This window comes from Somniosus microcephalus, chromosome 20, assembly GCF_052327205.1.
Source record: "Somniosus microcephalus isolate GS21.2 chromosome 20, FLI_Smic_1.0, whole genome shotgun sequence".
NCBI lineage: Eukaryota > Metazoa > Chordata > Chondrichthyes > Squaliformes > Somniosidae > Somniosus > Somniosus microcephalus.
This window is the reverse complement of record NC_141006.1, coordinates 50,677,420-50,704,771: the sequence shown is the minus strand read 5'-3', so window position 1 is coordinate 50,704,771 and position 27,352 is coordinate 50,677,420. Positions and strand designations below refer to the sequence as shown.

The window sequence follows — 27,352 nt, the reverse complement described above, 5'->3', positions numbered from 1 at the left end:
AGATCATGGAAACTCGAGTTGTGCTGAATGTGATTTGCGCGTAAAGTGTTGTGATCTTTTGTGCCGGTTACGTCGATATCGGGTGAATTGCGCTGAAAAAACCCAGCGCAATCGAGCGGAAACTCCAGGCCTTGATGTTTAAGTAGGCAGATGTGTAAGCACTGAATGTTGCATGGGGTGAATGTGTTAGTAGACGTAGCTTGTACTAGGGCAGTGAGCACTGAGTACTTTATGAGTTGCATATGTAAGTGGACATGGAGCTGTGCTTGGATACTAAACACAAAATGCTTTAGAGGTTCCACGTGCTAATGGACATGGTGCTCTACTGGGATATATGGAGCATCTGTTTCTACTTCATGAAGCAGATCCATATTTAAGTTATAATATCCAGACTTTACAGTGAAAAAAACATGAAATTTATTTTGTTTAAACAAACAAATCCTAAAAACTTAGCTGCTGTGCTTCATTGTACAGTCAACGATTATCTGTCACTTGAACTGGCCTTAGTCAGTTCTTCAAGGTACTGCAATTATATCTGTTGAATTGTTGATTAATGACTAGAAAGAGTGGCTTAAACAAATATTTTGTGAGGACAAAGCGACAAAAGAATCATAAAAGTAAAAGGTTGCAAGTACTTTCGTCAGCTGCATAATCACAGTGGCAAATGTCCATGAAATACGCATGTGAAAATTGCCTTTTTTTTTTAAAAACCTCAAACGTTCTTTCCCCTCCCCCAACCCCACAAACACGATCCTTTGTATCTTAGAACCTGAGAAACAATTCTCAGCTGGAACATGCTCAAAAACCAAAGCTGATCTCAGTCTAGCCCATTAAACAGCTTGTGAAATAGCCCACTCTCACTCACACACACACACCCTCGCAGACGTGCTGTCAAAGTGACTCTCCCTCTCTCTGCTGTGCAGCTTGAAGTTGCTAACTGCGTAGGAGCAAGTGCTCTGGCTATTCATAGAAACCTATGGAGTAGAGCATCCAGAAGAAATTCTATCATCAGAACAAGAAAACGAGTCCTTTATTTCTTATCTGACCTTCAGCCAACTAGCAAAGGTAGGAAATTTTAGTTTCCATTTTTCATTTTGTATGCGTATCTATTACATGCTGTGCATATTAAGCTAAGCTAAGGAAATCTCTGCATTTTTACAGTCACAACACTTGTTAATTCTGGATGGTGGTAACCAGTATAGCACAACAGAGTGAAATGAACTATACATATTGTTTTGTGACTATTTAAAAAAAAAAAAAAAATTCCTAAATGAGCTAATTTTTTTTTAATAAACAGTGTTAACTTCAGTGTTTAAAAAAAAAAAATTAGCATGAAATTTCTTAATACCATACCACCTCAGTATCTAGATTGACCATAGCAAGAGTTTAAGATGCCAACTAAGACAGGTTTCAAGCCTATTAAGAAAGATGCTATGTGGAACTGAAAGAAGTTCCTATTAAAAACAGGTGGTGTCCTAACTCCTTCACTGGCACTAGGCGACATAAACATTTGAACAAAGAAATCTCTGTACGGTACGAGCCTACAATATGTAATTTTGAATATTAGTCACATAACATATTTGAACAAAATACATGCTGTACTAGTCACACTGTTAGAAACTGATCAAATTGGTGAATGAGTTAATGCTGTGATCTTTAGTATCAGAGTCATTGTATATGTGAACATTGTGGCATGGAATTTGCACCCAGAAGTTCCATCTTTCAGATGAGACATTAAACTGAGGACCCGTCTGCCCTCTCCGGTGGCTGTAAAAGGTCCCATGGCGCTATTCGAAGAAGAGCAGGGGAGTTATCCCCGGTGTCCTGGTCAATATTTATCCATCAACCAACATCACTTAAATAAAAAAACAGATGATCTGGTCATTATCTCATTGCTGTTTGTGGGAGCTTGCTGTGCACAAATTGGCTGCCGCTTTACCCTACATTACAACAGTGACTACACATCAAATAACTTTATTGGCAGTAAAGTGCTTTGAGACATCCTGAGGTTGTGAAAGGTGCTATATCAATGCAAGTTATTTCTTTACTTTTTCTTTCTTTTTTTCCTTCTTTCCTTCTAATCGCAGCACAATGATAATTTCTGGTGCAAATCATTCAGGCGACTTACACCTGTTCTTGTGCTATACCTGGATTTCCTCAATCGATTGCGCCGGTTCTTTGAAATCTTCGGCCAGACCCTCCACTGCTCATTAGCATAGCCCCGCCTCATTCAAAAGAGTGCTTAATGCAAATTCCCTGAATTTGTGCAGATTCAAAATGAGTGTCAATTTGCACCCAATCCCTTTGATTTTACGCTCTTCAAAGAGATTAGCAAATGTGATTCCAGTCCTGGAATTCAAAACCAAAGGCAGTGTGGATAAAGCTTTTAAACTTATTTTGTGTGCTCAGTTAACTCATCAAGCTGTAACGCATGACTCTTATCAATAGTGCTATTATGGGCGGGGCCTGCTCCTAGTGCGATGTTTTTAAAACTAGCACAAAAAAAATCGCAGAAACTCGACTTGCACTGAACGCAATTTGCGCTTAAAATTCCGTGTGCTGAAAAACCAGCGCAATCGAGCGGGAAACTCCAGGTCTAGATGTTTAAGTAGAGAGATGTGTAAGCACCAGGATGAGAATTTTAAAATCGAGGTGTTGTTTAACCGGGAGCCAACGTAGGTCAGAGAGCACAGCGGTGATGAGTGAACGGGACTTGGCACGAGTTAGGAAACGGGCAGCAGAGTTTTTGATGACCTTAAGTTTATGGAGGGTGGAAGTTGGGAGGCCGTCCAGGAGAGCGTTGGAATAGTCAAGTCTGGAGGTAACAAAAGCAGGGATAACGGTTTCAGCAGCAGATGAGCTGAGGCAGGGGTGGAGTCGGGCGATGTTACGGAGGTGGAAATAGGCGGTCTTAGTGACGGCGCAGATATGTGGTCAGAAGCTCATCTCAGGGTCAAATATGACACCAGGTTTGCGAACAGTCGGGATCAACCCTCAGACAGTTGACCAGGGGTGCTTTTGAGGTAATACAAGTGATTCCTGATTTTTTTAGAAACAATTTATATTCTAATATCAAACGATCTCAGCAGAAGCGTGTCTACCTGATCTCACTGACTGCTGTTTCAGGAGTCCTGAAACACTGCTGTAATTCACATGCTACTGCAGTTTGTTTCAATTTAACCAGTAGCAATTCTCTGCGCTGCCTCTCCGCACTCTCACTGAATGTAAATCTTCAGATGTATTTTGAACAGTTCCACAGGGCCTGGAGAAGGATATAAGGCACTATGAATTGAGGAACTAGCTACTACCTGTATTATCAGGTGCTATCAGTTATTACCGGATACATCTGTGCAGATGTTGAATTCCCATTGTATCTCATCATATTCCATAAATGGCAATTAATGTGTGGTTTTGGTTATGCTACACATACATTACAATGGATGGGAGCATTGTTGTGATGCATTTAAGTTATTATTGTAGCTGTACTGTAATTCAAACATTTTAAATTGAACATGGTTTGATATTGCAATCTGTATTAAATATCTCATACCATGAAAACAACAAACCCTTTGTATTAAATGCCACATAGCACTGATATCCTCTGGTATTAGCAGTTTGACAATATGAAATCTGTTCAGTTTTATCTCAAAAACAACCAGATACTTTTCTTCAGCAAAGATCCGAGTTAACTCCTGAAAGCTCAATCCCAAATATACTTGCTTCACATGCTAACAAAATTAGAGCGAGATGAAACGTTCCTAAAAAACATTTGTTTCGCATTATGAATGTTCCAGATTTGAAATTACGAAGTCATTTTTGAATGTGATTCCAACAAGAGGTTTTCAGCAACAGTTTTAAGTAAAAACGATATTCCCAGCCAGGCTTGGCAGTGAAGGAGATTCATGCTTTTTACAGTCTAGTTGCATTTCTGCTACAAAATAGCAAACAGACCACAATTGTTTGTTGAAAGACTACTTTAATACGAGTACAGGACGGCTATTCCAGCTGGATCAGACCGCTATCCCCAGTGTCCGTCCAAGTCTTGATGTTAATAATTGCACTTAATTCCACGGCATTAAGAAGTTATTTAATCTCAAAAGGTAATATAGAATCAAACAATATTGGGCCGTATTTTCCGATCGGAGGCTTCCCGTGTGCGGAGGCCTCCGATCTGGAAAAACTCTACGGATTTACCTGAGGGCTCCCGAGGTATGTATACTTCCGCTCCTGGGCCTCTCCAAACTCAAAATGGGCAGGACCCACGTTCGCAAGTGTCCCTGGGATCACGTGGGCCATGGGGAGCCAATAGGAGAAGGGAATCTCCCTTTATACACTTGACAGATAGACCCGTCAAATATATGAATGGAGATCACCCCAAAAACACTGTAAAGCATTAAATTATTATTTTTTTTAGATCACATTTTTAAAATTGGTTGAAATTGCAATAAATTAAATATTTTAAACAAAAATTTAATTTTTTGAAAAAAACAATTAAAGTTTTTTACAGGGCTAATAATAAAATTACCTTTTAAAAAATATTTTTAAATGATAAATGAGTGAAATTTTTTTTAAATTTTTTTTTCAAATCTTATGCTGGTAAAAGCAGGCCTTACACCTGCATTTACCAGGTGTAAGATTTCTAAGGGTTTTCTGCGGGCGGAGATTCTCCAGAAAGCAGAACTCGCTGCCCGCAGAGGCCCTTCTCCAGGGCAGGCGTCCGACCTGTCAAGAGCATTCTTGGCAGATCAGAAATACCGGTTTTCAGCGCATGCGCTTGGCATGCCTGAAACTGGCATTTCCGATGTCCCTACGGGTGTGTACACAGCTCGTACACACCCGTAGGGATTGGAATATACGGCCCATTGTATCCTAGTGGTTGAATTTACAAATGATCAAATATATTCTTCCAGTCTGGTTCTGATATTATACTATGAGGTGATTAGATGCCCAGATTATCAGGGTGTAAAGGAGCTATTAATGGATTGGATACCAATGAAAGCCTTGCTCAGTTGCGCACAGGCATCCTAATATTCTGGCCTTTTGAATTTGTGTAGTCCATGGGCACGAAGTGCTAACCTATACTGCCTTCAACATGGCTTTATCAGTGCGATAGGCCCATAAGCTTATAAGTAGAGCATTTCTCTGTCCTTTAGCGACATCATCCAAAAACACGGCATCAGTTTCCACATGTACGCTGATGACACCCAGTCCTACCTCACTACTACTTCTCACGACCCCTCCACGGTCTCTAAATTGTCAGACTGCTTGTCCGACATCCAGTACTGGAGCAGTAGAAATTTTCTCCAACTAAATATTGTGAAAACCAAAGCCATTGTTCTTGACCCTACCACTAACTCCGTTCCCTAGCCACTGACCCCATCCCTCTCGCTAGCATCTGTCTGAGGCTGAACCACACTGTTTGCAACCTTGGTGTCATGCTTGACCCTGAAATGAGCTTCCGATCACATATCCGCGGCATAACTAAGACCGCCTATTTCCACCTCCGTAACATCGCCCATCTCCGCCCTTGCCTCAGCTCATCTGCTGCTGAGACCCTCATCCATGCCTTGGTTACCTGTAGACTTGACTATTCCAACACACTCCTGGCTGGCCTCCCACGTTCTACCCTACCTAAACTTGAGGTCATCCAAAACTCGGCTGCCCATGTCCTAAGTCCCGTTCACCTCGATTTCAAAATTCTCAACCTTGCATTCAAATTCCTCCAGAGCCTTGCCCCTCCCTATCCTCTGTAATCTCCTTCAGCCCCACAACCCCCTGAGATATCTGCGCTCTTTAAATTCTGCCCTCTTGCACATCCCTGACTATAATCGCTCCACCATGGGTGTCCGTACCTTCTGCTGCCTCGGCCCTAAGCTCTGGAACTCCCTCCCTAAACCTCTCCGCCTCGCTACCTCTCTTTCCTCCTTTAAGATGCTCCTTAAAACCTACTTCTTTGACCAAGCTTTTGGTCACCTGCCCTAATATCTCCTTATGTGGCTCAGTGTCAAATTTTTGTCTTGTAACACTCCTGTGAAGCACCTTGGGACGTTTTACTACGTTAAAGGTGCTCGATAGGTACAAGTTGTTGCTGTTGTTGTTGTCTCTCTCATGCACATAAAGTTAACACTATTGCTACTTAAGGCTATTTGAATAGCAGCTGATTTTGCACACTGCTACAAATAGTATTGGAACCGTTATATGAAGGCAAGTAGTTGTTGTGATGTAAGTACCATCTTGCGATGTGAGAATGCAATGAAAAGAAAATTCTTGTTGGTGCTTTTCAACATATGTAGTGCAAGTTTGATCAAGATCTGTGTTAGCGCTAAATATTGATGTTTCTGAACCCAGGCTTGCACGGAATCATCCATCAGTAGGGATCAGAGTTTCAATTAATTTGGAATTCAAATTTTCCTTTGGAGAGTTGAAATTTATATCCTGTGAGGATAAACTAAAACCTGAAGTCCAACTAAGAAAACTGCAGTCCACAAGTCAAAATAGTAGTAATTCTTGCCTTTGACCTTTAAAACCAAATTAACTTGGACTACAAGACTACCTCCTTTCATCCAATGCACCACAAAGGAACAGACAAATTTTAACCCGACATGCTCAACAGAAACCTGGCGGGCGGGCAGTTAAAATCGTCCTGGCTCTTACCTGTCTGAAAGCCGCCATGATCGCAACATCTGCAATTTTAACCTGCTCTCCTGAGCAGGCAGCAAGGACACCCGCCCGGAGCCAACAGGGTCCTTCCTTACATATGCATGTTGCAACCTGATGACATCATTGAGACCCGACTGTAATTTTAGCTCGGGCCTGAGCGGGGAATCCAGCTGGAGTTCTCCACAAGACTCTCTATCGACCTTACCATTGAGATGCCCGGGATAGACACATCTCAACCTTTCTCCCTGCCCTTGCCCATCCCTCTAGATCACTGAAGAATGAACAAACAGATACCATCACATGACTACAGACTGGCCTCTCAACTAGACTACTAGCAATCTAAGAGCTATCACCACCAATATATTGTAAAGCGCCTCTAACCTTAGAGGTTGATGGACAGCCATGACAAGATTGTACTGCATCTTTCTACAAGACTCTCAAGGGTTTACAGACATATTATCCAGAAGCTGTATATTTACCATCCCGTGTGACTATCAGATGGATAAATGCCTCTCATAAATTTGCATATTCTGTGTCTTCAGTAGATTTCCAGAAGTTGGATGCATGTTTTAGAGTCTCAAAAGAGAACTAGCCCTCAAAAAGTTAACTGAGTTGCACAAATCTAAGTGAAATTGAAACAATTTGTGAATAAATAAACTTGCTGCAATAGAACAACAAAATGAAATCATTTCCAGTTTAATGTCCTTGAAATTGCAGCTTCCATTGTGTTACTTCAATTCAACAAATGTTGTCAGTGATCAAAACACAAATCAATGAATGCAGGCTACAGCCAGCTACTGAAGCTGCGGGTTTGAACATGACAATAAGAGGGGACCGTTAGTCACTCTGAAAGATGTCAGCTTTATTCTAGTAAAGTCATTATTAAAACAAGCAAATGCCATGGCACCACATTGTCACACTGGCCCAAATCAAAGTCACGGGCTTAGAAACCTGGCAGGTGGGCAGTTAAAATCGCCCTGGCTCTTACCTGTCTGAAAGCCGCCATGATCCGGGGCATCATCCAGCTGCTGTGCATGCTACACGTGCCTAATCAGGCCAGTGGCAGGTCGTGGCAAATTGGTCCGTCGGCCTCATTTGTGGACGCCGGTCGAGGCCTCAGAGGGCGAGCAAAATCGGCCGGCTCAGGGAGCGCAGCGCAATCCAATTTCAAGGCCCCTCTCTTTCGCTCATCCATTAATGAAACATTGGCACCCCAATAAGGGGCCCGTCTGCTCTCGAGAGCCAGTGCAACAAGCAAGGGCAAGGCCCAGTTTGTGCTGGAGGGAAATCTCGTCATTTCTCTTCTCGTGTACCATTAATATTTAAATTAGACTAAAATGTCAAAGAAGTACAGCAAAGCCATTTTTGCAACTGTGTTCCTCATTGGCCCAGTGCAAAGTTAAACAAATAGATTTATCACCATGTTGAAACCGTACAGCTCCATCCTGTCCCAGTGGGTGTAGGAATCTGAGGATATCATTTAAGCATATATAAGCATCTAGACAGTTAAGAAGAGCTTAATGTTGGCATTGCTGTCACGTTTTGTTAAAGGAAAATAGCTGCTCGGTTTCACCAACACACTGGGTGGGTTTTGAGTGCCCTCACCTGCAGTTAACGGGGCGGGAACAGCCTCAGAATGGGGTCGGAAGCCTTATGGCCCCATTAACACCAGCAATGCGGCCGGCTCCATTTTAAACGGGGCCTGCCGCTGGCTGTCCAAAGCGCCCGTCTGTTTTAGGCCCCCGTTTAATATGGAAATCGGGGTTTTATAACGTAAATAAGACCCCGATTTCCAATTTAGGTAGGAACTGGTGGATCAGTTCCACGGGCGATGGAAGCGAAGAGGCCCTCTAAAGGTAAGTCAGGAGTTATTTCTGTGGGCCTCGGAGGAGGAGTGCACCTCCGGGGGCCCACAAAAATAATCTGGGTCGCTGCCACCCCGGGAGACATCCTCCCCCCCCCCCTCCTCCACCCACCCCGGCAACTTACCTTGCTGGCGGCAACTCTGGCCTGATTTTCAGGCTTCAGTCAGCGAGCCGCATTGCCGGCTGAATTTAAATAAGGTCAGAGCCTCAAAATCACAGAGGTCTCTTCGCCACCAGAATAGGCGGCCGCCCAATGTGTTCCGCTGGTCAGCTGCCCAAAGGCCAAAATCTACCCCACTCTTTCTAAATTTATCCCATCTCATTATTTAGACCGATTCCCTGGTAAGGTAAATAGAGAGTCTTGTGGCGAATATATATTTGTCTATGAACAGAAAATGCTGGAGATACTCAGCAGGTCAGGCAGCATCTGTGAAGAGAGAAACAGAGTTAACGTTTCAGGTTGATGACCTTTCATCAGTTCTGATGAAAGGTCATCAACCTGAAACGTTAACTCTGTTTCTCTCTTCACAGATGCTGCCTGACCTGCTGAGTATCTCCAGCATTTTCTGCTTTTATTTCAGATTTCCAGCATCTGCGGTATTTTCTTTTTGTATATATACATATACATTTGTCTATTCCTTTGTGGTACATTGAAAGGGAAGAGATAGTCTTGTGGTCCATCAGATGTGTGGTGTGCAAGTTCAATTAGTCTTAAAAGGCTCGAATTACTACCATTTGACTTGTGTCCTGCAGTGCTTTCATTTGGACTTTAACTTTCAGTTTCTCCGCGCCAGATATAAATTTCAGAGTCTCAAAAGGAAAAAAGGTCAGGAGAAAATAATCCGTCATCCTCAAACCTCAAGCCTCTTGCACCTCAGCAGTAACCGACACCACACAAAGCCTCAATCCTTTGTCATTTTGGCATAACGCTGCTTCTTTGTCCCGGCAGTAGTCCAGTCCTTTTTTCTATATATTTGTTTATGGGATGTGGGCGTCGCTGGCAAAGCCAGCATTTATTGCCCATCCCCAATTGCCCTTGATGAGGTGGTGGTGAGCCGCCTTCTTGAACCGCTGCAGTCCGTGTGGTGAAGGTGCTCCCACAGTGCTGTTAGGGAGGGAGTTCCAGGATTTTGACCCAGCGATGATGAAAGAACGGCGATATATTTCTAAGTTAGGATGGTGTGTGACTTGGAGGGGAACTTGGAGGTGATGGTGTTCCCATGCGCCTGCTGCCCCGATCTTTCTAGGTGGAAGAGGTTGTGGGTTTGGGAGGTGCTGTCGAAGAAGCCTTGGCGAGTTGCTGCAGTGCATCTTGTAGATGGTACACACTTTTTTGAGGTCGTACAAAGTCACCTCCTTCCAGATCAATCTTCGGCCTCCACTTCTTTCTCTGTCTCCTCGTGGATGCCAATGTAATGCCTGGTTTGGCAGCCAACCACCTTCACTTCTGTTCACATCCAAAGCATTTAGGCACCTGTTTCTAATGATGGTCTGCAGAGTGGTTTGACTCATGTTTTGTCTGACTGATAAGATAATAATTCCATTGATTCTTCAGTGGATTACTGTAATAAATTATATTTTTCAAAGAAAACCAATTGGAAAAAATGCTTAGAGCTTTTAAGAGAGACAGGAGACTGATTAATCCAGTTTCAGTTGCAATAATATTGTCCATCATGTCCAACTGGATGCCAAAGTGTGTTATTGTACAACACTGTATTTTCATCTCTACTACATGTCCCAGCACAGGGAGATGAAGATTTTTTTTTTAACTAGGAAACACCTTTTTACCTCTAGTACTTTGGTTTAAAATCAGCAAAAAAATGATGTAAGAAATTGATTACTTAAGCCTTTTTTTTTATTCATTCCTGGGATGTGGGCGTCACTGGCAAGGCCAGCATTTATTGCCCATCCCTAATTGCCCTTGAACCACCTTAGTCCATACTTCTTTGTAGCAGTTTGGTATAACAGAGTGGCTTGCAGAGGGCAGTTAAGAGTCAACCACATTGCTTAGTTTGGAGTCACATATAGGCCAGGTAAGGACAGCAGATTTCCATACCCTAAAGGACATTAGTGAACCAGATGGGTTTTTAATGACAATCTGCCAGTTTCATGGTCACCATTACTGATACTAGCTTTTTATTCCAGATTGTATTTAATTAACTGTATTGAAATTCCTCAGCTCCTGTGGTGGGATTTGAACTCACGTCTCATGGATCAGCAGTCTAGACCTCTGGATTACTAGCCCAGTAACATAACCACTATGCTACCGCTCCCATAGTTGCCTAACTCAACATTTATCTTTTACTTATCGGTTATGATTGGGTTAAAAATATATTGTTGATTGGTTATGGCTGTTTTAAAATGAGAAGTTTGAGCATGACCGATTGGTCTAGTCAGGTGTAGTATTTCCTGTCTGAATTTTTGGGTCGAAGCTGACTGTCAGGGGATGAGAAACAATGGACTGGTGAATTAATTGGAAGTATTTCTGATGTTTATCAATTGTCTGGAACTGCAGCCAGTACTCAATTATTTGAAGCTAGCACGAGGTTGATCTCCAACCAGTCTCAAATGAAGTAACTCGGTTTTGCAGTATATATTTTTTTGAGGTCTGGATATGTGATTTTGCTCCCAGACATGTTTAATAAGGATTTTCTATCTCTGATACTTGTCAGCAATACTAAGAAAAATAAGTAGTCCAGCTGTTATAGCTTAGATAACAAAGCATCAGCAAACTTTTTTCAGGATTGCTTCATTCCTGAAGTGTTACTTTTTTTAAAAATAAGTACATCTGTAGTTGCCCCTTCAACCTTTAGTAGAAGCCATGAACTTAGCCAGTAATTTGTTTATGTATACCCCCAACTTCAAACTGATTTGAAAATAAGTATGATACGCACACCTTTACTTTTCAAAATCAAAAGAAAAATAGCCTTCTGATTTAATTACCCTTGTTTTACCGAACTGAAATCAGGTCATGTCATGCCACAGTGCATCATGAAAGGGAATGGGGGCCGGGTTCAGGTTCCTGTTTGTAATTTTCCATGGTTTGAGCTCTCAATCTCAACCGTGCCCTCAGTAGATTTGCAAAACGGCTGAACTCTTTCCCACAAGGAGAGAGGGAGAAATAATGAGGCAGCTTGGGCTCTCCTCGCACACCTCCTGGCAGATGTTTCTGGAGCAGCTTTTGGAAGATGACTGTGAGTGAGCGAGTTAGAAGATGAGATAACGTTGGCTGAGAGAAAGGCCATTTCACCATCAAACCTGCTGCTTCCACAGGCCAGGATCGAGCTCTGCTCTCGTGGGCTCTTCCCCCACCCATTGAACCTCCCGAGGCAAAGGCCTGCACAAATAGTCCTCCCCATGGTAGACAAGGAAAACTTGAGATTATCTAGGTTGCTTACTCTTGCCAATAGAATGGTGCTTGGCTGAGGGAAAAATTAAATACTTTTCAAAAATGGCGGGGGGGGGGGGGGGCGGAGGAGGGGAGTCTGAAATCTGTCAATTGGGAGCGGGATTTTCAACATACATGCTCCTCCTGGCTTCGCAAAATTTTCTGGTCAACTACCAGATTGTTTTCACCCCCTTGCAACCCACAGGATCCACACCCCTTCCTCCCCCACCCCACAGGCCCCACCGGCCCCACAGGCCTTACCAGCCCCCCCACCCCACAGGCCCACCAGCCCCACCGGCCTGCTGGCTCCAAACAGCAGCTGGCTGGTTTTCCGCTGCATCAAACCGGCAAGCTGCAGTGGTGCCTGCAGCGGTACCTGCGGCGGTGCCTGTAGTGGTGCCTGCGGCGGTGCCTGCGACAGTACCTGCAGTGGTGCCTGCGGCGGTGCCTGCAGCGGTTCCCGCGGCGGTGCCTGCGGTGGTGCCTGCAGCGGTGCCTGCGGTGGTGCCTGCGGCGGTGCCTGCGGCGGTGCCTGCGACAGTACCTGCAGTGGTGCCTGCGGTGGTGCCTGCAGCGGTGCCTGCGGTGGTGCCTGCAGCGGTACCTGCGGCGGTGCCTCCGGCAGTGCCTGCGGCGGTTCCCGCGGCGGTGCCTGCGGTGGTGCCTGCAGCGGTGCCTGCGGTGGTGCCTGCGGCGGTACCTGCGGCGGTGCCTCCGGCAGTGCCTGCAGCGGTGCCTCCGGCGGTGCCTGCAACAGTACCTGCGGCGGTGCCTGCAGCGGTTCCCGTGGCGGTGCCTGCGGTGGTGCCTGCGGCGGTACCTGCGACAGTACCTGCAGCGGTGCTTGCAGCGGTGCCTCCGGCGGTGCCTGCAGCGGTTCCCGTGGCGGTGCCTGCGGTGGTGCCTGCGGCGGTACCTGCGACAGTACCTGCAGCGGTGCCTGCAGCGGTGCCTGCAGCGGTTCCCGTGGCGGTGCCTGTAGTGGTGCCTGCGGCGGTGCCTGCGACAGTACCTGCAGTGGTGCCTGCGGCGGTGCCTGCGGCGGTGCCTCCGGCAGTGCCTGCAGCGGTGCCTGCAGCGGTGCCTCCGGTGGTACCTGCGGCGGTGCCTGTAGTGGTGCCTGCGGCGGTGCCTGCGACAGTACCTGCAGCGGTTCCCGCGGCGGTGCCTGCGGTGGTGCCTGCAGCTGTGCCTGCGGCGGTGCCTGCGGTGGTGCCTGCAGCGGTTCCCGCGGCAGTGCCTGCGGTGGTGCCTGCAGCGGTGCCTGCGGCGGTGCCTCCGGCGGTGCCTGCGGCGGTGCCTCCGGCGGTGCCTGCAGCGGTACCTGCAGCTTTCCAGTACAATTCAATTGCGACCCAAATGTGGAAATGGTTCGAGCCTCCAGACTGTGGCCTTGGATGGGTCCACGGGCGCACTGCCGATATTGTGCCTGTTTTGGGATCGGTTTGAAAACCTCCCCCGTCCTTGTACAGGAAATTAACTGGCAACAAAGAAGCCTGCAGTCGGCAGTGGGCCAAACCCTTCCCCCCATACTTTGTAAGTATAGATACCAGCACTGAGGTGAAATGTCAGTATCTTAACAATCGTGGATTAAACGCAAGCACACGTGGACTGAACAGTGACGAGAAGGACATTATAAGATTATCTTGTAGCTGAGATTATTGCTTTCAAGTGTTTTTGGCAAGTTATTGAGTCATTGTTCACCATGCTACATTGCCCCCATAGGTTCCAGTCAGTCATTTCTGTAGAAGGAAAGATTTTTTAAATGACCCCCATGAGCCTAGTGCGGTCATTGTTAGAGAATAAAAGTGAGATTTATTTGCCATACTACATAAGCCCAACATGACTTTTTTTTTTACAATGAGTCCAATGTGGTCCTTATAAATGGACTGACCCCTTTTAAGTTAAGCCATAAGTAATGCAGTATAATATCTTGTGTTCACCACATAAATGATTAGAATGATCGACAGTATGGAACATTGCAAACAACAACGTGTATTTATATAGCGCCTTTAACGTAGTAAAACATCCCAAGGCACTGCACAGGAGTATTAAAAGACAACAGATTTGACACCGATCCACATAAAGATAAATTAGGGCAGGTGACCAAAAGCTTGGTCAAAGAGGTAAGTTTTAAGGAGAGTCTTAAAGGAGGAAAGAGAGGTAGCGAGGCGGACAGGTTTAGGCAGGGAATTCCAGAGCTTAGGGCCTAGGCAACAGAAGACACAGCCACCAAAGGTTGAGCGATTATAATCAGGGATGTACAAGAGGACAGAATTAGAGGAGCGCAGATATCTCGGCGGTGGGGGTGCTGAAGGAGATTACAGAGATTGGAAATGGCAAACACTACTGCAGGATAACACCCGTTAGCAGGATCCACTGGACGATGCAACTACAGGTATAACATCTGCCATTCAGTGTGACAATTTAAATGTACAGACTTCAGGGGCACTGCTACTCAACATGGTCATATGAAAGTTTAAAAAAAAAGCTATGATAGCTTCACACATACTCAGCATTTCTTTGCTCATGACGTTATCAGCTAAAATTTCAGTTTTCCCGGAAATTATTTCTACAGTCTAAACAATTATACAGATCGGAAGCTTTCACATTGAATGAGCAACCACCCCGTCTAACAGTTGCCATTAACTTCTTGGCAGGAAGCTTAATAATTCAACATTCTCACTTTGAGAAGTGAAAGATTTCTTGCACGTGAGAAATTGAATCGAATCACATCCCTCCATCCATTTCCCATAACAAACAGTGAAAGCATGAGAGATCAGGAAAAATGTATCTTGCTTGGGGCACTGTGGATTTTACATATGGGCTCACGCACCCTTCGTTTCCAAAGGAAAATAAAATTGCAGGTGTTGTCCTCTGCAGTAGATTCTTTGCTTAAAAGATAAAACTGTTAGGTTTATGTCAGAAAATAAACAACATAAGCGCAATTCTTTTCCCCAAGTACAAGGGCAAAAGTGGAACCTAACTCACATCAATGTGCCAGTTACAGATTACTCCTAGGAGCTGCGGATGCTGAGTATATTCAAGGTTGAGATAGATAGATTGTTGGACACGAGGGATATGGCGATCAGGCGGGAAAGTGGAGTTGAGGTCAAAGATCAGCCATGATCTTATTGAATGGCGGAGCAGGCTCGAGGGGTCGCATGGCCTACTCCTGCTCCTAATTCTTATGTTCTTAACAGTTAATATGAATGAGTACCTTACATCAATCAACACTTAAAATAACTTATGAAGTGGTTGGTTGACTGAATCACAAAATTAAGAAAAAAATACTGTGTGTGTAGATTTTTCCTCTTGCAATTATCTCAACAATAATTTTTTTTTAAATGCAACTGAAATAGAGACACATTTACAGAATTCCGATGTACGGACACATCACTGTTTCCCAGAATCTTAAAACTGTGGTACTTTGCACTTCTCTCAGTCGTCCCTTAGAATCAATAGAATCATAGAATGCCCACAGCACAGAAGGGGGTCATTCAGCCTGTCGAGCCTGTGCCGGCTCTCTGCAAGAGCACTTCAGCTCGTCCCACTCCCCCGCCCTCCTTTCCACAATCTACATGCTGTCAATAACCAAGCCTGATGTAACCTAATCATTGCTTGTTAATTTATCTTGTCTTCTCTCTTACTCTTTTCAGTCTGGGTTTCCCAGTTTAGAAAATAGCTACTCGCCCCACATATTTCTATTCTTCACATTTTGATCTGTTTGGGGAATAAAACTAGCCCCGCTGGGGGCTAAAATGGCAGTCGGGCACTACCTGCTGCATGCCTGGGGTGCTTGCACCCACTGCCCTTTAATCCATGGCGCTTTCGGTTGCGGGACAGTGCCCGCCGCAGCACTTACCAACTGCTAGCTCAATATTTCCCATTCAATTTTGTGCTTTTCACTGTGGAGCGAGTTTTTGAAGTCTGAAATCTCCCAATGATGTTGTCATCTAGTATATTAAAAAAATTACATTCTTCAACTGTTCATGGACAACACCACAGGCAGTTTACTAGTTAAATATATATGTGTGTGTGTGTGTGTGTGTAACATGAAATGGACAGTATTATGGAGAACTCAGGTGGTCACTATGAATACCCTCAGGTATGATTTACTCAATAATGTAATCATTTTACCAGTATGCACACACAGTATTTTTTTCTTAATTTTGTGATTCAGTCAACCAACCACTTCATAAGTTATTTTAAGTGTTGATTGATGTAAGGTACTCATTCATATTAACTGTTAAGAACATAAGAATTAGGAGCAGGAGTAGGCCATACGGCCCCTCGAGCCTGCTCCGCCGTTCAATAAGATCATGGCTGATCTTTGACCTCAACTCCACTTTCCCGCCTGATCTCCATATCCCTCGTGTCCAACAATCTATCTATCTCAACCTTGAATATACTCAGCATCCGCAGCTCCTAGGCGTAGAGAATTCCAAAGATTCCAAAGATCCAAAGAGTTGGAATAAACGGGTCGTTTTCCGAGTGGCAGGCAGTGACTAGTGGGGTACCGCAAGGATCGGTCCTAGGACCCCAGCTGTTCACAATATATATTAATGATCTGGACAAGGGAATTGGATGTAATATCTCCAAATTTGCAGACGACACAAAGCTGGGTGGGAGGGTAAGCTGTGAGGAGGATGTCGTGAAACTCCAGTACGATTTGGACAGATTGGGTGATTGGGCAGAAACATGGCAAATGCACTATAATGTGGATAAATGTGAGGTTATCCACTTTGGTGGCAAAAGCAGGAAGGCAGATTATTATTTGAATGACAATAGATTGGGAGAAGGGGAAGTGCAAAGAGACCTGGGTGTTCTTGTGCACCAGTTGCTGAAGGTAAGCATGCAGGTGCAGCAGGCGATTAAGAAGGCAAATGGTATGTTTGCCTTCGTAGCAAGCGGGTTTGAGTACAGGAACAAGGATGTCTTGCTACAGTTGTACAGGGCCTTGGTGAGACTGCACCTTGAGTATTGTGTGCAGTTTTGGTCGCCTTACCTGAGGAAGGACGTTCTTGCCATGGAAGGAGTGCAGCGAAGATTCACCAGGCTGATACCTGGGATGGCAGGAATGACGTATGAGGAGAGATTGGCCTAGAAATTCGCTATCGCCGCGACAGGTCTTTAGCGCCCGAAATTTAGCGCTCGCCCGGATTCCCGTAGCGCCCGCCTGAAATTCAGTTGCGGCGCCCCAAGACGGAGCGGGCGCTATTGCAGGGTTTGGCCGCCTCGCTTGGGGCGATGAAAGTCAATTTCAGGCGTCCAGCTGCCGCTGCGGCACCCGATGCGGTGCGGCAGGCTGGGGTACTGCAGGCCTCCTCCTTCTCTTAAGGAGGAGCTGCCTGCAGCCGTGAGATCGCCGCTGGATTCCCCCGGCAAATGAGCCCGGCACCACGGAGAAGTGCCGGGCTCGCGGGAGTCAGACACCAATGCCGCGGGGTGGTGGTGCAGGAGTCCGGGGAGGGAGGTGCGGCCAGGCGCCCGCCGGGAAAGCGGCCGCCCGCCCCTCCACCTTTATGCTCTGGCCTCTCGGAGCTGCAAGGCCCCGTTTTTCAAACGCTGTTTGCGGCCGCTACGGGCGAGGCGGCCGCAACTGAATTTGGCCGTCGGCACGGAATCGCGTTGGAACCGGGGCGCTGCGCACACCGATGATGTCATCGGTGCCGGCGCAGCGCTACCGGCTAATGCCGATTTTAGGGACCAACTGAATTTCGGGCACTAAAAAACTTCCGGCGCAAACCACTCTTTAGCCAATAAGTGGGCGCAAACGCGACTGAATTTCTAGGCCAAGGTGTCGATTGGGATTATATTCACTGGAGTTTAGAAGATTGAGAGGGGATCTCATCGAAATCTATAAAATTCTGTCAGGCCTGGACAGACTAGATGCAGGAAGGATGTTTATGATGGCCGGGGAGTCCAGAACCAGGGATCATAGTCTAAGGATAAGGGGTAAGCCATTTAGGACTGAAATAAGGAGGAATTTTTCCACCCAGAGAGTGGTGAACCTGTGGAATTCTCTGCCACAGAGGGCGGTGGAGGCCAGTTCATTAAATATATTCAAAAAAGAGTTGGATATATTTCTTAAGGCTAAAGGGATCAAGGGATATGGGGAGAAGGCAGGGACAGGGTACTGAATTTGGATGATCAGCCATGATCTCATTGAATGGCAGAGCAGGCTCAAAGGGCCGAATGGCCTACTCCTGCTCCTATCTTCTATGTTTCTATGTTTCTATTCACAACCCTCTGAGTGAAGAAATTCTTCCTCATCTCAATCTTAAATGGCCGACCCCTTTATCGTGAGACTATGGGTGCGATTTTGTCAGCCCTGAGGAGGCGGGTATGGAGGCGGGACTGCCGGGAAAATGGCAGAATTTGGGGGCGGGTGCCCAATCCGCCCCCAACCCGCCTCCGTACCATCTTGCCAGGAGGCGGGTAGCCGTCCTGCGCCGGGTCCCGTCTCCTTGGAGGCAGGAAGGGATTACAGCCACTTAACTGCCTGTTAACAGGTAGTTAACAGGCAGAAAATAGGATTATCCCCATTTTACCCGCACAGGTGCGGGCTTCCCGAAGGCTCCGAACCCTACCAGGGTCACCGAGGCGAGTAGTGGGTCTGCAGGGGTCGGGGGGGGGGTGCAAAAGTGCGCTGTGAAGGTAAGTGATGGGTGCAAGTGTGGAGAGGTGAGTATCTGAGGTAAGTGGAAAGTGTTTCTTCCTGCAGGCTCCAGTCGGTGGGTATGCGGAGAGTCTCGCACCTCCGCGATAGAGATGACAGATGGCCGTTGCATTCTCCAATGCAACAACCATCTAATTTCTGCAAAAGAAAGAGGTTTGATGAGGTCAGGAATTGCTGGCAACACTCAGCAAATCAAGCATGGCATCTGTGGAGAGAAGTGACAAGTTAAAGTTTCAAGCATAAACCTCCGTCAGATTTTGAGTTCTGATGAAGGGTTATGCTTGAAATATTAACTTGTCACTTCTCTCCACAGATCCTGTGCCCGACTTGATGAGTGTTTGCTGCTGCAGATTTCCACCATCTGCAGTATTGTATTTTTCGAGTCACTTGATATTCTTCTACAATAGAGAACAGCTGGATATATTGCTCCCAGTAGTCAATGACACCACGCTGTCGGGCCTTTCTTGTAGGTTCCACTCACCCGTTTCCAGCATTGATTGAACATTGCCACGTTTCCTACATTACAACAGTGACTAGACTTCAAAAGTACTTCATTGGCTGTAAAGCACTTTGGGACGTCCTGAAGTCGTGAAAGGCGCTATATAAATGCAAGTCTTTCCTTTATTGATAAATGGTAAAGCTAAAAACTAATATTTGCTTTAATTTGTTGTAGAACCTGTACTGCAGTCCTTAGAATGCCAATAGTTGCTCTTCCCATGGAAACACCTTTGGCTACAGACTTGTGACAGTGATAGGAGACAAAATAAACCTCGTTCCTTAGTTAAAGCTGACCCTCAGTTTGTAATATTCAAGAAGAAGAGAACACTGTTTGAAAGAGTCCTTTTTTTTGATTGAGAGATGTTATGATTCTGAATGATCCTTTTGATGTTATTACAATGCACAGCTTTGTAAATGTGAATACCAGTTGTGATAATCAGTTGTATTACCACAGCAGTTTTCATGATCAGGTCAAAGTCAGCAACAATAAGTTAATTTTAACTTTAGTGATCTGCTTTTTGAAATAAAAAAGGGATGTGAACAGAATAACGCACTTGGTTGAAATTAATTTTAGTCTGTGAAAATAATCTTATTTAAAAGAAGTAGAACTGACTTTAGATGAAAATCTACTCCTGTTCAAGCTGTAGGTGGAGGAGGAAATGACAGAACATTCAACCTTGTAGAAGCTGGATATGGTTGGATACAGAAACACAGTAGATTCAGATTTTATGGAGTTGGAGTTTTGAGAAGAAGCCTGGTCATTGGTCTATGCTGCCATTTTCCATGAGAAATGTTAGCATACTTGACCTGCCCCCAAGATTTCCAATCGCCTTTGTGCTACTTTTACTGTTTCTCAGTCTGAGACCAGGAAGGAAAACAGTCTGAATTTGCAGTGCCATGTGAGGCCATTTCCAGTTCAGTCCCAACTCTGTCCTGTGAAAACAATACAATTGCCAAAGCTAGTTTGAATGATTTCAATGATATCAAGGGCAGGCACAACCCTGCACTGATTTTTATTTTCATTGAAAAAGTTGGCTGAAGGGTGACAGCCCATAGTGCACAACGCTATCAAAAATAGAAAGAGCAGATAAGAAGATAAGGTCAGTCAAGCAATAGTGGTCAGATAAGACCAAGCTTGGGTTTTGAAAATTGTACATTGTAGGAAGAAGGAAATACTTCTTCGGCAGCATCTCCCAAACCCGCCACCTCTAACATCTAGAAGGACAAGGGCAGCAGACACATGGGAACATCATCACCTCCAAGTTCCCCTCCAAGTTACACATCACTCTGACATGGAAATATAATCGCCGTTCCTTCATCGTCGCTGGGTCAAAATCCTGGAACTCCCTCCCTAAAAGCACTGTGGGAGTACCTTCACCACACGGACTGCAGCAGTTCAAGAAGGCGGCTCACCACCACCTTCTCAAGGGCAATTAGCGGATGGGCAATAAATGCTGGCCTTGCCAGCTACACCCATATCCCAGGAGTGAATAAAAAAGTACTAAGAGAGGTGAGGAGTTCCATAGTTTTGAGAAAGAATGAGGTAGAATAGAATATTTATGATTTTGAACAAATTAGTAGAATACCACTGAATGAAATGAAAGTGCTGTCCATGCACCGGGACAATGTCAAGCTGGGGCAACCTGATAGCTGCATGATCCATAAATTAAGAAAAAAGTGAAGCAAATGGTTGTCTCATGAACAAATACTTTGCATCAGTTTTAGTGTTCACTTAAATGGCAGAAATAACACATTATCCAAAATTCATTGTGCTCCCTTCCATATCACAATATGCATGAATACTTATCTTCAAAGCCTATAAAATATGTTTTTCAGCTCAGTTAGCCAAATACAAATTTGTTGCTGATTTTTGGCCAATGGAAATGTTTTCCAAGTGATTTTAATTTTTAATTATGAACTGAAAAAGCACATCTTATAGCCTTGAAGATGTTGCTTATGCATTAATGTTATTACTTTTTCCAATATGGAAGGGAGGGAAAGGAATTTTGGATTGTGCTATTGCTGCCATTTAGTATGCACTGAAACTGATGTCCGTGAGGCAGCCCTTTGCTTCACTTGTTTTTTTTTATTGTGCTGGATGAATAATCAGACCCAGCCAGGCCTCCAATTTGCCAGCAGGTACTGGCCTCTGATCTCAGCAACATCTCCATAGTTTTGGTAAACAAACCGACTGGGGAGACAAAGGTGGTTTTATACTGTTATGAAAACCTACTCTGAGTGCCAGTTTCTTCCTGTGTGGGTTTTGGCTCCTTGTCTGGCATTCTCAATAAAATAAAATTGTTAAATTCACTGGCATTTACCAAACAAGACGTTTATGTGGAAAAAAAAATGTCATTCTTGATATGATGATGAAAGAGGGGGAAAGAAGCAAAGGAATCTTTGAATACTGAATAAAAAAAAATATCCACACATGGCATCAGATCAGAACTAAACGTTTGAACAAGTACATACCGAGCATGGCCATGAGACTTAGCGCATACTTGTGATCATATTCTGTGCATGTCTGCATACATTCTATTTCCATTGTACTTGTCTAATTCACTAGTTCTCCAAATAAGTACTGGAATGAATGTCTATGCCCAAGATGAGACAAAACTCAAGATCACTGTATATGACCCAGCGGCAATAATGTGCCATCTGAACATTATCAGTGTTTGTTTTGTTATTACCTTTGAACTAAAGACAGTAGGAACATTGGAATATATCCAGTTATTTTTGTATGCTCTAAAGCAGGTGATAAGTCTCTGCTGTGTGATGTTACCTCACAATAGTCCCTATTGTCTAAGATTAGTAGACAATCTTAGTTCTGTTTCCACCAACAACAGAAGATTATAGCCCACCCATATTAGTTTGCAGGGGAAAAAAAACTATTTTCAACCACATGACTGGTTTTCTGCTAAGCATCTTTAGTGACCTAATACGGTCTCTTTCTCTTCCACTCTAGTCACACAAATCTCCCCGCACCTACAAAACCTACACCATTATATTCCTGAATTCAGCCACATCTTTACAGAGAAGTTCTGAGCAGAGGTTAGGCACTTCCCTGCAAAGATATAGGTAATTCGGAGGTAAAATTATTCCGGACATTGTAACTGGCCTCCAAGCGGCTAACTCAGAGAGGCTTTCACAGAGACGACGGGGCAGGTTGCCAGCAGCCTGCCCGTTCAGCTGCAGTGTGGGCTGGGCAGAGCAGGGAATGGGCAGAGTCTTCAGTCTGAAAACAAAAGTTAAACTGAGTTCTATGCTGATTCTTACCCAGGCTATACCTGACCTGGGAGATAGCGTGTGAAAAGTGGCTAAACATTTTATTTGCCAGCATCGATTCGGCACCTCAACATTCACCTTTGAACTAAATTTTAAAAAATAAAGTAGGGGTTGTAAGTAATATAAATGTGGCATTAAACAGATAGAAATAAACAGAAGAATATTAATGCACGCGTTTAAATGCAGCTGTGGAATTTACCACTGGTGCTAAAGGAAAACCATTTTTGGGCAATTTCTGCTGGCCAAATAATCATTGATGCCAATAAACAACCTAAATTATAGTTTGCACCAGTACAAAAGCAAGCAAGATAAAGGCCGATGCCCATATATTCTCACATTCCAGAGTTTCTTTTGTAGCAACTCTTACATTGTACAGGATTAGTAAAGGCTCGGGATGCAGCACGCAAAACCTCCAGGCCAAGCACAACTGGAACGCAAATGGAATTTCTCTTCTTCTTAGAAACCAGCCACTGCACTACAAACCAGTCTGTGTGATTCGTGTAACCAAACACTTTCAGCATGACAGCTGTTAGCACAGCTTTGTTTATTCACTGGAGAGGACTCATTAAACTTTACTCAGCACTGATTTATTTCTGGGTAGCCTTTTCACTTTTGTTAACTTACATTAAACCAACTTGAGCTGCCCTGACAGAAACCCGGGCATTCACAACAGCACCTTTGTGGAGCGCTTGAAAGTAGTTGTCGGAGCTGCAGTTTAATTTGGGCTCATCCAACCTTTTATTACAAGGGCTGACCACGGAATAGCCACTTTATCCAATAAAAATAAGATTTCCCCATCTCGACCTGTCCCGTGGCCTTCTGCTGTAACCCTTTGAAGAGCAGGGGGCTGGTGTTTTTGTGCCTCACTGCACAACTGTGTCAGATTTAATCTTGACATTTTTCTCCAAATGTATTCTGAACACTGGCACCTCTCTCTAATTTGCTCTCATTACTGCTTGTGATAATCTATGCAATGCTTTGCAGGAATACAAGTTTAGTTTAAAAGAAGTGAAAATTTGGACCGTCAGAAATGGAAATATATCCTTTTTATTAAAAGATTACAATTTAACTGCTTGATAATAAATTTCAGAATTGGAGTTTAAAGAATGGAGTATTATAAACTATTATAAACAAAAGTGTCAGCTGTGGCTCAGTGGGCAGCACTCTCTCGCCTCTGAGTCAGAAGGTTGTGGGTTCAAGTCTCACTCCAGGGACTTGAGCACATAAAGCTGGGCTGACACTCCAGTGCAGTGCTGAGGGAGCGCTGCACTGTCAGAGGTGCCATCTTTCAGATGAGATGTTAAACCAAGGCCCCGTCTGCTCTCTCGGGTGGGCGTGAAAGACCCCATGGCACTATTTCGAAGAAGAGCAGGGGAGTTCTCCCCGGAGTCCTGGCCAATATTTATCCCTCAATCAACATAACAAAAACAGATTATCTGGTCATTATCACATTGCTGTTTGTGGGAGCTTGCTGTGTGCAAATTGGCTGCCATGTTTCCTACATTACAACAGTGATTACAATTCAATAAGTATTTCATTGACTGTAAAGCACTTTGAGAAGTCCGGTGGTTGTGAAAGGCGCTATATAAATGAAAGTCTTTATTTTTTTTGGATTATCTTTTCCTGGAAGCGGTCACCTAATGCTGTGCAAAGTGTCAGCATTTCTGCCAGTACATGATTGGTATGAAGGATTCCGTGTATTTGTGTAGTCCTGTATCTATAGCGTGAGCTGAGCCTTTGGGGAGATGCAAATGGGATCTCGGCGGATCCCCAGGGGTATCAGATTTCTGTTTGTTTGGTTTTAGATTTCTGAAGTTTTCTATATCTGTTGATCTACCAACACTCTTTTCTGAATTGAAGACCCCATGAAGCGATACCAAGAAAAAAATGCCAACGCTGGAAATCTGAAATGTAAAATGCTGGCAGCGCACAGCAAGTTTCTCACACCTGAGAGAGAAAAGCGAGGCTTGTGAGGGCTCGCACCTAGAACCTTGACCTATCTTTCGCTCTCAGGTGTTGCTGCAGCTGCCATTCATTTCCAGCCTTTTCTTTTTTTTTATTGCAGCGAAAGAAAATGTTATTTGAATCACTGTCCAAGGAACGAGCATATCTTGCATATATTATTATCGGTTTCTTAACGCAGGCTAGATTTTCAGCTTACCACAAATAGTATATGCGCTGTGTGAAAGTGAAAGCTGAGGGCTATTCCAGTGCCTCCCTCCGTTTCCCTTCGCTTTGTGTATTGATGTAAGAAGCCTGAAATTCTTCCCTGTGGAGGTGTGGAAATAACGCTGCCAGTGCAGGCAGGGGCGGGGATTTTGGGTGTATCCAGGTCTGGAAGTTGGGGAGTGCGCTCCTCGATTCCGCCCTCTACCGCACAAACGTCACAGAAAGAAGCGAGCACCCCTTCAGTGCCCAAAATATGGTGCAGGTACCTTCCTAAAATATGGTGATAGCTGTGACCCCCCCAAGGTTTGCGACCAGGTCAGGGGTGTATCCATGGGGTGAGCTGAATTTCTGCCCTGCCGCAGATTCAACCCCATGAGGCTGCCACAGTATTGGTTTCGGCTCCGATTGTCACGCACGATGGTATTGGGTAGAAATTGTTGTGTATGTGCCATTAAGAGAAGAACTGATTCTATACTGCAGTACCAGCAGTGACCACCCCTGTATATAAAGCCATAGCAGGCTTCTGTATTTCAGTCTTGAATTACTCTCTGTTCAGTAAATACCTGTGTTATTGTTCTCCTGCAGCCTGAGTATTATTGATCCTCGGACAGCACACAAACGCCCTGGCTAGGCTCTTCATTTTTACCCCTCCCAGATGACCCTCATGAAGCTCATTGAGCACTCTATCTCTCAACTTGGGTGGAATTACCACTCGGGATCCACACATCAAGGTCCCCCGGCACACTGACAGCTGTTCTCTCCTTGGCGAGAATGCTGGCAACAGTGAGTCGCCATGTGCTGGCCATCCCTTCACCGTCAAATCATAGACCCGAGAGAGTGTCGGGTCATTTCGGGTTTCCTTCTCTATACTTGAGTTTGTAACAGGTAGACATTCGACTATGGTCGCATGGAATATCTCAACAGGGTCCACTGCAGGTGCTTCCTCTACCGTAGGCAACGGTAGGCGCGACAGCCCACCAGCGTTTCCATGCTGTTTCGTACCCTTGTACTCTATGTTGTACTGATGTGCCCCTAGAAAAAGTGACCATCTTTGCAGCCGTTGCGCCGTCATCACCGGAACACCCTTCTTTGGGTTAAAAATGGAGACCAGGGGCTGATGATCAGTCAGTAGGGTGAATTTCTGCCCGTGCAGATAGTGATTGAACTTCTTCACCCCCCACATCAGGCTGAGGGCCTCCCTGTCAATCTGGGCGTAGTTACGCTCGGCTGAGGTTAACGAGCGCGACGCAAAGGCTATTGGCCTCTCTGAACCATCAGGGAATTTGTGTGACAGCACTGCTCCGATGCCGTAGGGAGACGCATCACATGCTAACTGAATCGGTAGTGTTGGATTGTAGTGGGCCAATACTTCTTTTGAAGTGATTAGGCATTTACATTTCTGAAAGGCATGCTTACACTCATCACTCCATTTCCATGTTACTCCAGTTTGCAGTAGGGCGTTCAGTGGGTGCAGAATTGTGGATAAATTCGGCAAGAACTTATGGTAGTAGTTCACCAACCCGAGGAACGGCCTCAGTTGCGACACATTTTCCGGTGCTGGAGCCTTGACTACAGCCTCAATCTTGTCCGGCGACTTATGCAACCCTTCCTCATCAATCATGTGGCCACAATACGAGATTTGTCTCCTGAAGAACTCGCATTTGGGGCGGTTGGCTCGTAGCCCATATTCCTGTAATCTCGTGAGCACCTGCTCCAGGTTGGCAAGGTGTTCACTGTCATTTTCGCCCGTAACCAGGATGTCGTCCAAATAACACTGGGCCCCCGGGATCCCTTGCAGGACTTGTTCCATCGCCCTCTGCCAAATAGCCGGGGCTGATGCTACCCCGAATACCAGTCGATTGTACTGGTAAAGGCCTTTGTGAGTGTTTATCGTGAGGTATTTCCTAGACGCTTCTTCCACCTCCATTTGTAGATACGCTTGGGCCAGATCAATCTTTGTAAAGCATTTCCCTCCAGATAGTGAGGTGAAAATATCTTCTATCCGTGGAAGTGGATATTGTACTGTGTGCAGGACTGGGTTCACAGTTACTTTGAAGTCCCCACAGATGCGAACCTTCTTCGGTTCCCCAGGTGTGCTGCTCAATGATTTCTTCATTACAGGAACGATGGGTGTGGCCCACTCGCTCCAGTCCACCTTGGACAGCACACCCGAACGCTCCAGACTCTCCAGCTCTGCTTCAACGGCTGGGCGGATCGCGTAAGGTACCGGTCTGGCCTTAAAAAATGTTGGGTTTGCGTTATCTTCGATTTTTATCGTTGCCATTACTCCTTTTAGAGTCCCAAGTGCTTGTTGGAACACCTCTTTCGCGTCAGTTAGAATTTTTGACAGTCGTCCAGGTGTGACGTCATCATCTTTTTTATCAGTCACAGTTAGCGCCTGAATGGAATGCCAATCCAATTGTATTTTTCGGATCCATTCACATCCCAATAGTGGTGGTCCTCCATCTTGTAGTATATATAGATACAGTTTCTGTGTTTCCTTGCCGTTGTATTCAACTGGCACCCTTATTTTTCCTCTGGGGTAGACTTTTTGCCCCGTGTATGTCTTCAATACAATGGACGTGTCCTTCAAGGGTATGTGTGAGAATAGCCTCTCATAGTCTCGTCGATTCATGACAGTTAGGGCTGATCCTGTATCCAATTCCATCTTTACTTGGGACCCTGCTATCATGAGGGTGACCCAAATGGTTCGGTGATCCTCCTTTGCGATCACATTGTGTAACTTTAGACAACTTAGTCTCCTGCTCCCGGAATCATTATCACTCTCCTGATCTTCCGAACTAC

At 45.0% G+C, this 27,352-nt stretch overlaps 1 protein-coding gene across 1 annotated transcript in view; it reads left to right on the top strand.

Annotated features, from left to right (window-relative positions):
* Window positions 1-746: 746 nt before the first annotated feature.
* col8a2 (collagen, type VIII, alpha 2) overlaps window positions 747-27,352 on the top strand; it is a 304,390-nt gene continuing 277,784 nt past the window's right edge. Inside the window, exon 1 of the mRNA XM_085962661.1 lies at window positions 747-1,065. The gene's annotated coding sequence lies outside the window, so the exon portion shown is untranslated. The remainder of the gene's footprint in view (window positions 1,066-27,352) is intronic.